At 35.0% G+C, this 10,369-nt stretch overlaps 1 protein-coding gene across 1 annotated transcript in view; it reads left to right on the top strand.

Annotated features, from left to right (window-relative positions):
* Window positions 1–6,238, top strand: part of PPP1R1C (protein phosphatase 1, regulatory (inhibitor) subunit 1C) — a 141,247-nt gene extending 135,009 nt beyond the window's left edge. Inside the window, exon 6 of the mRNA XM_011959421.1 lies at window positions 5,993–6,238. The gene's annotated coding sequence lies outside the window, so the exon portion shown is untranslated. The remainder of the gene's footprint in view (window positions 1–5,992) is intronic.
* The last annotated feature ends 4,131 nt before the right edge of the window (window positions 6,239–10,369 follow it).

Genomic DNA, 10,369 nt, shown 5'->3' with positions numbered 1-10,369 from the left:
TTTTTAGTTTATTACTATACTTTAAGTTCTGAGATACCTGTGCAGAATGTGCAGGTTTGTTACATAAGTATACACGTGCCATGGTGGTTTGCTGCACCCATCAACCTGTCATCTACATTAGGTATTTCTCCTAATGCTATCCCTCCCCTAGCCCCCACCCCTTGACAGGCCCCCATGTGTGATGTTCCCCTCCCTGTGCCCATATGTTCTCATTGTCTAACTTCCACTTATGAGTGAGAACAGGCGGTGTTTGTTTTCTGTTCCTGTGTTAGTTTGCTCAGAATGATGGTTTCTAGCTTCATCCACGTCCCTGCAAAGGACATGAACTCATTCTTTTTAAGGCTGCATAGTATTCCATAGTACATATGTGCCACATTTTCTTTATTCAGTCTATCATTGATGGACATTTGTGTTGGTTCCAAGTCTTTGCTTTTGTGAATAGTGTGGCAAAAACCATACGTGTGCATGCGTCTTTATAGTAGAATGATTCATAATCCTTTAGGTATGTACCCAGGAATGGGATTGCCAGGTCAAATGGTATTTCTAGTTCTAGATCCTTGAGAAATCACCACACTGTCTTCCACAACGGTTGCACTAGTTTACACTCCCACCAACAATGTAAAAGCGTTCCTATTTCTTCACATCCTCTCCAGCATCTGTTGTTTCCTGACATTTTAATGATCACCATTTCAACTGGCGTGGGACAGTATCTCATTGTGGTTTTGATTTGCATTTCTCTAGTGACATGCGATGATGAGTTTTTTTTATCATATGTTTTGTTGACTGCATAAATATCTTCTTTCGAAAAGTGTCGGTTCGTATCCTTCGCCCACTTTTTGATGGGGTTTTTGTTTTTTTCTTGTAAATTTGTTTAAGTTCCTTGTAGATTCCGGGTATTAGCCCTTTATCAAATGGATAGATTGCAAAAATTTTCTCCCATTCTGTAGGTTGCCTGTTCACTTTGATGGTAGTTTCTTTTGCCGTGCAGAAGCTCTTTTGTTTAATTAGACCCACTTGTCAAGTTTGGCTTTTGTTACCATCGCTTTTGGTGTTTTAGTCATGAAAACTTTGCCCATCGCTATGTCCTGAATGGTATTGCCTAGGTTTTCTTCTAGGGTTTTTAGGATTTTAGGTTGTACATTTAAATCTTTAATCCATCTTGAGTTAATTTTTGTATAAGGTGTAAGGAAGGGATCCAGTTTCAGTTTTCTGCATATGACTAGCCAGTTTTCCCCAACACCATTTATTAAATAGGGAATGCTTTCCACATTGCTTGTTTTTGTCAGGATTGTCAATGATCAGATAGTTGTAGATGTGTGGCATTATTTCTGAGACCTCTGCTCTGTTCCATTGGTCTATATATCTGTTTTGGTACCACTACCGTGCTGTTTTGGTTCCTGTAGCCTTGTAATACAATTTGAAGTCAGGTAGTGTGATGCCTCCAGCTTTGTTCTTTTTGTTAGGATTGTCTTGGCTATAAGGGCTCTTTTTTTGGTTCCATATGAAGTTTAAAGTAGGTTTTTTCTAATTCTGTAAAGAAAGTCAATGGGTGCTTGATGGTAATAGCATTGAATCTATAAGTTACTTTGAGCAGTATGGCCATTTTCATAATATTGATTCTTCCTATCCATGAGGATGGAATGTTTTTCCATTTGTTTGTGTCCTCTCTTATTTCCTTGAGCAGTGGTTTGTAGTTCTCCTTGGAGAGGTCCTTCATATCCCTTGTAAGTTGCATTCCTAGGTATTTTATTGTCTTTGTAGCAATTGTGAATGGGACTTCACTCACGATTTTGCTCTCTATTATTGGTGTATAGGAATGCTTGTGATTTTTGCAAATTGATTTTGTATCCTGAGACTTCACTGAAGTTGCTTATCAGCTTAAGGAGTTTTTGGACTGAGATGATGGGGTTTTCTAAATATATAATTGTGTCATCTGCAAACAGAGATAATTTGACTTCCTCTCTTCCTATTTTAATACCCTTTGTCTTTCTCTTGCCTGAGTGCCCTGGCCAGATCTTCCAATACTATGTTGAATAGAAGTGGTGAGAGAGAGCATCCTTGTCTTGCTGCACAAGACAAGGTTTTCAAAGGGAATGGTAGAATTTTACCCATTCAGTATGATATTGGCTGTGGGTTTCTCATAAATACCTCTTATTATTTTGAGATAAGTTGCATCAATACATAGTTTATTGAGTGTTTTTAGCATGAAGGAGTGTTGAATTTTAACAAAAGACTTTTCTGCATCTATTGAGATAATCATGTGGTTTTTGTCATTGGTTCTGTTTACGTGGTGATGTTTTTTGATTTGTGTATGTTGAACCAGCCTTGCATCCTAGGGATGAAGCCGACTTGATCATACTAGATAAGCTTTTTGATGTGCTGCTGGATTCGGTTTGTCAGTATTATATTGAGGGTTTTCACATCGATGTTCATCAGGTATATTGGCCTGAAATTTTCTTTTTTTGTTGTGTCTCTGCCAGGTTTTGGTATCATGATGATGCTAGCCTCATAAAATGAGTTAGGGAAGAGTCCCTCTTTTTCTGTGTTTGGAATAGTTTTAGAAGGAAAGGTACCAGCTCCTCTTTGTATCTCTGGTAGAATTTGGCTGTGAATCCATCTGGTCCCGGGCTTTTTGGTTGGTAGGCTTTTAATTACTACCTCAATTTCAGAACTTGTTATTGGTCTATTCAGAGATTCAATTTCTCTCTAGTTTAGTCTTGGGAGAGTGTGTATGTCCTGGAATTTATCCATTTATTCTAGATTTTCTAGTTTATTTGTGTAGAGGTGTTTATAATATTCTCTGATGGTAGTTTATAGTTCTGTGGAATCAGTGGTGATATCCCCTTTATAATTTTTTATTGTGTCTATTTGATTCTTCTCTCTTTCATTAGTCTGACTAGCAGTCTATCTATTTCATTAATCTTTCCAAAGAACCAGCTCCTGGATTCATTAATTTTTTGAAGGAGTTTTTGTGTCTCTATCTCCTTCACTTCTGCTCTGCTATTAGTTATTTCTTGGCTTCTGCTAGCTTTTGAATGTGTTTGCTCTTACTTCTCTACTTCTTTTAATTGTGATGTTAGGGTGTCAATTTTAGATCTTTCCAACTTTCTTTTGTGGGCATTTAGGGAAGTACTGGTTTTAAATATTGTCATAGCAAACAACTTAAGTGTAAGTGTTACAGAGTTCATTTAACTGTGATATAGATTTATGCATTCATAAATAAATCATGTATGTTGTATGTTTTAAAAGTCTTTATATGTTTTTTCAGCTACTATCAAAAAGCAGTTTAATTGCAAAATGAATAATAGAAAAAGCATGTCTACTCACATTAAAGTGTTTATATACATATACAATTTTTAGTATTTGCTTTCTCTGAGTAAGCAGAATGTAGAAGAAATGCCCTTACTTATTTTCTAAGTCAGTGATTCCAAAAACCAGTCCTCAAAGCTCCATTAGTTGCAATAATTAAATAAGAAATATCTATGTTGCTGAAATGCCTATTTTGTCTATGTTAACAAAATTGTTAGATTTTATGACATCATAACATTTTGAAGAACTATATCAGAGAAGAGCTTTATAAAAATGCTGGGGGGAATGTTCGATTTTAAATGACATTTTAAGTAGTAAACATCTCACATAATTCATACAGCAATGCAGCATTGTCCTGTAAATTGTGAAATAATCTATATGAATGATAGGTGCCTGACGACATTTTGTAAAGAGGCTACCACTCAACTGTACGTCATTCCTTGACATTTATTTTGTGGACACAGACATTGTGTGTAGGCGTGCAGTCACTTCTCCTACTGAGTATAATAATATATTTCATGCAGGCAATGGAGACTTGGGCTATAGAGGGAAGATGGACAAGAGAGTGGATTAGAGAGAAAAGTAGGCAAAGGAGGGAATTTGTAACTTGCAGACAAGGGAAAAATTCTTGATGAAGTAAATTAAAATGATAATGGATTCATCTTTGTTTTTAATTTCTTACTCTACAAACATGACTTAACAGAGTTTTCCCTTTTCTCAGAATTTCAGTAACAATGAAGCTAACTTTAAGGAATGAACATAGAATCCCAGCAGTATATAAAATTATTATCATATTAGCATCCTAAAAGTAACAGAATATTAGAGTGTATTCAGTGCATAATTCTTCTGAACAAGTGTTAACTTACAAGGCAGACAGGTACCAGAAGTCCAGCTGAAGTTTATTGACATAAACTTGTAAGGTTTGTGGAGCACATTACTATGACTTTGTTTTCAAGAAGTGAGAGCAGTCTAGAGGCGCTAGCATTTTCTGAGCTGGAAAATGAGTCAGAGTTCTGGTCTATGTCCTTCATTTTACAGGTAGAAAAAGTGAGGCCTAGAGAATTTTTCTTCAAATTTACACTTAGAAAGTTCAAAATTGTGTTATGTAGAAAATTATTTGGCAGCAAATAAAAGAAAAAAACAGCAAACAATGGTGTAGAGGTATGTTTATGTCAAGAAATAAAATGTCTAGAACTGGAACAGTGAATTAAGATGCCAACAAGCAACAGGCAATTTTCATTTTCCTTAACATTCTCAGAGTTATAAACTCACATCTCAACCAAGCTGCTGCTCCAGGCATCTGGTCGGTCCAAGTAGAAAGAACAGTGGGAAGAAAAGGGGGAAGAACCAATAGCAAAAAAGCAAAACTTTTTCAGAAACCTTCAGCTACTGTCTTATGGGCCAGAACTGTGTCACCGGACTATCCCTTGATGTAACGGTGTTGGAGAAAGTAAATATTTTTAACCAGGTGCCTTGCCACATCCCAGCTAAATTAGGGTTCTCATTGTGAAAGTGAGCGTAGGTATTTGTTGAACGTTCAGCAATATCTGATTCCCAAGTGAACAGAGTTTTGGGATTTTCTTTTCCTTAAGGCATTTAAATGAACCACAGACTATTCATATTTGTCATGGAGTTGAAAATATTAACATTCTATAGGCATTTTTGCTAATTAAAAATGCATATATTAGGTAATGTGGGCTGGATAGAATCAGTCAGATATTATTAACTATTCTATGCTGTTTTTCACAGGATTATTTGGTGAAGTTTTAAAAGGTATCCTTTACAAACACAAGACCAAAATTCAGGTTCATTATTCAATAAATATGTATGAATACCTATGACATGCTAAACATTGTTTAAGTGCTGGGGATTCTAGATATTAATAAGATAGAGTCCTTAAACTCATGGGTGTATATTTTAGTGTTTGAACACAGTCAAATGCATGTAAACTAATAAAGTAATGAAATCACTTCTGATAATGATAAGTTTCTGGAAGGAAATAAAACAAGGTAATATTGCAAAAGGTAGTGTCTCCTTTTTATCAAAACTGTGTGACATGGGCAAGTCCTTTAACCAGTCTAGAACTGAGTTTTCTGCTCAGTAAAATGTGGAGAATGATACAATAGAAGATCATATAATCTTCTCAGGGCCCCCTGACTCTAAGATCTATTTCTCCTTCTAATTTTCTTATCAGAACTGCAGGCAAGTTGTAAAGGAAAAAGAAGAGATCGGAAAGCCGCAGTATTATGAGAATATGGGCTCAGAAGAGAAAAGATACCTGTGTGCTTGCATGACAGCCAACAGAATAAAATTGCTTGAGTTAGAAATGCATGAACACACACATGCATATGTATGTATGTATGCATGTATGTATGTATGTAATAAAATAAGCATTGTAACCAGTTGATTTCTGTCTTTAAAAATTTCCCTTTAGAAAATGACCTAAATAGTGATGATCAGTTTTTTGCTTGTTGTTTGTTTTCAAAATTTAGAAGTTCTTCCAGGAAAACTTTCTTCTTACAAATCACTAACTGGATAATTGACTCTATCCTAGCACACAAGCTTTGTTGCTACTAAGTGCTGCATACCAGATTTTTCCCTTTACAGAGATTTACATGACATGGCATTAAATCCTCTGGAAAGTTTCCACTGTGTTCTGAAGTATTTTCTTTTTCTCCTCCAGGTGCAAAATGAGTTGATAACAACCAGAAGTTGACTTGTTAGTGCTGTGCTTCTACTTGAGCTTGGAAAAATCCCAACACAAAACAAACACCACCTCCGATTCCATCATGATGCCACACTGCTTCCTACTGGATTACCTCCTGAAGCACTTTAGATATTTCATACATAAGTATTGACATGTTTTTCGGAAGCTGGTTCTTCACTTATCGCTTTTTTCTAATAATTTATATTACACCATTTGCCAAGTTCTTCCCTGTGGTTTTAGTTTATTTCTCTCTACTACTAAAAAAGGGATCTTGAGTGTGGGTAAATTTTAAGTGATTCATTTTTAGTTTTTCTAGTTCTGGAATCTGAGCCTTCTCTTACAACAGGAAGTCTTTCAAACACATTTTTTGTTGTTGTTGTTTCTTTTTCAAATTCCACTGTGTTTACTTATTGCTTTGTTTCTTTTTCAAATTCCATTGGTCTTGATTTAATTTAGTTCCACAAATTTTATTGATAGTCTACTACCTGCCAGCTACTGAATTAAACAGCAGACTTCTAAAAATAAAAAGGTTATTTTATTGTTGTTGCCATCTTGCTAGTAAAGATTTGTTCAATTATTTATAATTAATTAAGTGGCTTCACCTATGTTTCTCTGTTAATAATCACATTAAATATGTATGACAGGTAGGATTTATGTAATAGATAAGAAAACTAGAGTCCAAAGAAAATAAGTGGCCCCAAATGAACCAATAATCCTACAAACGCTTCCACTAACTAGCCTCTGACCTGTTTGAGTTGTGATAGATTTTAGGATAGAAAAGCCCATTCTCCTTAGGAGCCATAGACTTTTATTCTTTCTTATATTGTCTTATATATTGACTTAGAGCTAAACTTCCTGCAATTCAGACACAAAGCATAGGCAGATACTTTTGCTAATGAGGCTAAGGTGGGAAGAAAACTCTGAGTTCTACTTCAAACTGAGATGGCCTATAAGAAATAAAAGAAAGTAAATAAAGAAGTAAGTAAGTAAGTAATAAATAAATAATAAAGTAAAGAAGTAAAAGAGAAATAAAAGAAATAAATTTGAAACTTTTAAAAAAGTATTTGGTTCATCTAAAAATGTTTCCTATGGGTCTAAATCTATATTTTAAAAATAACTTTTATGACGTAAAATGAGAGAATTGCTGAGTTTATGACAATCTTAGGTATAACCTTTTCTTAAAGAACAAGGCATCGATCATTAATTTGTTTCCCTTTCTTGATTTCTCATAAGTTGCAAAACAAAAATAAAAATAATTTCACAAATTGTTCATTATCAGTATCCTCCCTCTTGCCCCAGGATTTAAGTACTAACTTTTAGTTCCTACTCCTGGACTTTGTATTGCCAAAGAAATAAAAATAATATGAAAAAGCATAATCACCCAGACCTACATGCGGAATTGTGGATTATGCTGTAGATATTAGATCATTGAAAGGAACAATATACTACTTAATGAGGGCCAAAGACAACATTCTACCTGCTGTTCCCTTCAAGCTGAGGAATGAGTTTAATTGACTTCAAAGTCCCATTATTCTCAAAAGTAGCAAAGGTACAACATGGCTTGGTAGGAATCAAAGGAAGGGAACAAAAAGAAGTTAAAAAATAGTTTGCAGATGGTTGAACATCTCTTTAATAATTAGAGAATATTTTTCCTTTCTTTATTGTTTACAGAGACCAACATTTTTCAAGGCCTTGCAGTAGACGAGTGAGTCTCCTGTTACATTTCTTCTGCAGCATATATTCTGTGGATGTGTTTTCCTAAGCAGACTAATTATATTACCATATGTTGCTCTCTTCTTTTGCCCTAATGAAACATAGATTTTTCTATTTTGAATTTGTCACCTGTTTGTTACATTTGTCAAGTGTTTTAAACATTACTTTGGTCCTTTATTTGCTTTTGAGAACAACCAATATTCTAAAAATTAAAATGACATGAAGGTCAATTCTAAGACAGGAATTATACTACTAAATCCTGGACTTGTATATGATAACAAGCTTGAGCTACACATTTTCATTGTCAGAATAAATGGAATATATAGGAAGGAGTTAATTACAACTGCTTAGTACCTAAATAAGATTTTTCAAAGTGATTTTTTTTGTAGTGTTGGCAGAACAGTGTTAAAAATTAGACATTGTCATCATAAACACCCAAACCTGTATCTGTAAAAGATAATTTAATGCAATATTTTGGGGAAAATATAGTTGCCAAAATTAATCACCTTGTTTTCATTCATTGTGCAATGTGGAGTTAAATTTTTTTTTCTATTGAGCAATGTGTGTGTGTGCGTCTGTCTATAATTTATATATGTGTTTGTATACATCTCTATATACACAGGTATGTGTATGCAAAATATGTATATATACACATGTATAAAAATGTACACTAAATATATATGTGTATATACATAAAATGCTTTGCTATGCAGAAATTAAAAAAAGCTTTTTAAAAGAAAGATAGAGAAGAAATTTAACCTGATTTTTATTAAATTAAGCACAGAGAATAAAACTTCACTAAAGGACCGGGTGCAGCGGCTCAAGCCTGTAATCCCAGCACTTTGGGAGAGGCCAAGGCTGGCAGATCACTTGAGGTCAGGTGTTTGAGAATAGCCTGGTCAACATGGTGAAACCCTGGCTCTACTAAAAACACAAAAATTATCCGGGCATGGCAACACATGCCTGTAGTCCCAGCTACTCAGGAGGCTGAGGCAGGAGAATTGTTTCAACTGGGGAGTTGGAGGTTGCAGTGAGCCAATATCATGCCACTGCACTCCAGCCTGGGTGACAGAGTGAGACTCCATCTCAAAAACAAACAAACAAACAAAACCACTTTACTAAATAAATACCTCAAAAAGTTATAATTTCTGCATTCTCGTCTGTTAGGGAGAAGCCAGGTGAGAACAGAGGAGGACATCCAGAGTAAACTGGACACAGTAATAGAGGTGAGGAGGTCCTCACAAAGGGCGCCTCTGGTGGAAAGAGAAAGATGGCCAGAGGGAGAGGACCTGAGGGAGGGCAAGGCCAGCTCCTTCCCTCTCCCTCTCTGGCTACGCAACTTATTCTTAGCAGCTTCCTGTCCACTGCTGCTAAGTCATCGCCACATGAATATGTCTTTTGCACCATAGCTATTTTCCTTTTGCCCCCATTTCTATCTGAGGAAAGGTTTGATGATTATTTCAGTGTTGACTCACTAGACTTTTAGACTGCATCTGACTGACCATTCTTGTTGAATGCATCTGTTCCTCTCACATGGACAGTTTCCACATTATGAAAAGTCCTCTCCTTTTTCATTTCCTCTGCAGAAAGCTTGTTTTGCTAATGAAAAGTCTGTGAAATCGGGGAAGTTTGCTGCTCTCTGTGTGTGTGTGTGTGTGTGTGTGTGTGTGTGTACATAGTTTTCCTCTTTGAGAAACTGCTATTGTTGCTTCTCAGTGCACTTGGATGTCTGATGATATTTTTTTATTTAACGAACAGTCTAGGAAATATAAAGGTTACTGTTATTTTATCTTTATGCTGATATCTTTCTCTTTAATATTTGCATTAAAATTGTTCCTCCAAATAGAATAGCTACATGATAAAGCAACCAACAAATAAACATATCCACCTATACCTATATATGTAAATCTATATATTAATCTCTTTCTGTATCTAATTAATATATATGTATAATTTAGCCTTTCCTCTCAAGCAAGGATATAAGTGGTAAATTAATGATAATATAATCTTTACTATGGAATGGCTGGTCTACTCTGCATGGAGCAACCTCTCCATCATGTGCATTTTTAAGATATTGCTACTGAAGTTAAAGCCATGCTATGCTCTTGAAACTGTAAATATCAATTAATTTTAAAAGAAAGGGATGAAGTTCTAGGTAGGTTTTTATTTGTATAGCTCATATTATTTCTGTTTTTCTATGTGTCAGGTGATATTCTCAGAACCTTATATAGAACATTTCATTTAATAATTCCAAAAGTACCTATTAGATAGGCACTCTTATTATTTCCATTTTATAGATGAAAAAATGTAAGCTTGTCCAAGACCATAGCACTGGTAAATGACAAAGTTAAGTCCAAAATTGAACTGAAGGCCAAATTTCATGAAATATCTTGGGTGAGATATTTCTTGCCTCAGGTCTTCCACATAAAATTTAACAAATTTAATGGTATCTGGATAAATACAAAATAATATCATTTTCTGTTCATGAAGGGCCAACAATGGGTCAGGTACTGTCTGAACCCTTCAAATATTCTTTGTCATTATTTTACCATTCTATCGAAGTATTAATGGTTAAGAAATGTCTTCAGATTAGGAAATGTTAAGGTTAGCAGCTACCAACCACCAATGACTAAGAATTAG

The sequence above is a fragment of the Colobus angolensis genome, unplaced genomic scaffold (assembly GCF_000951035.1).
Source record: "Colobus angolensis palliatus isolate OR3802 unplaced genomic scaffold, Cang.pa_1.0 Scaffold492, whole genome shotgun sequence".
In the NCBI taxonomy this organism is placed as follows: domain Eukaryota; kingdom Metazoa; phylum Chordata; class Mammalia; order Primates; family Cercopithecidae; genus Colobus; species Colobus angolensis.
Note: the sequence above shows the minus strand (reverse complement) of the source record. Positions and strands in the feature narration are given on the sequence as shown.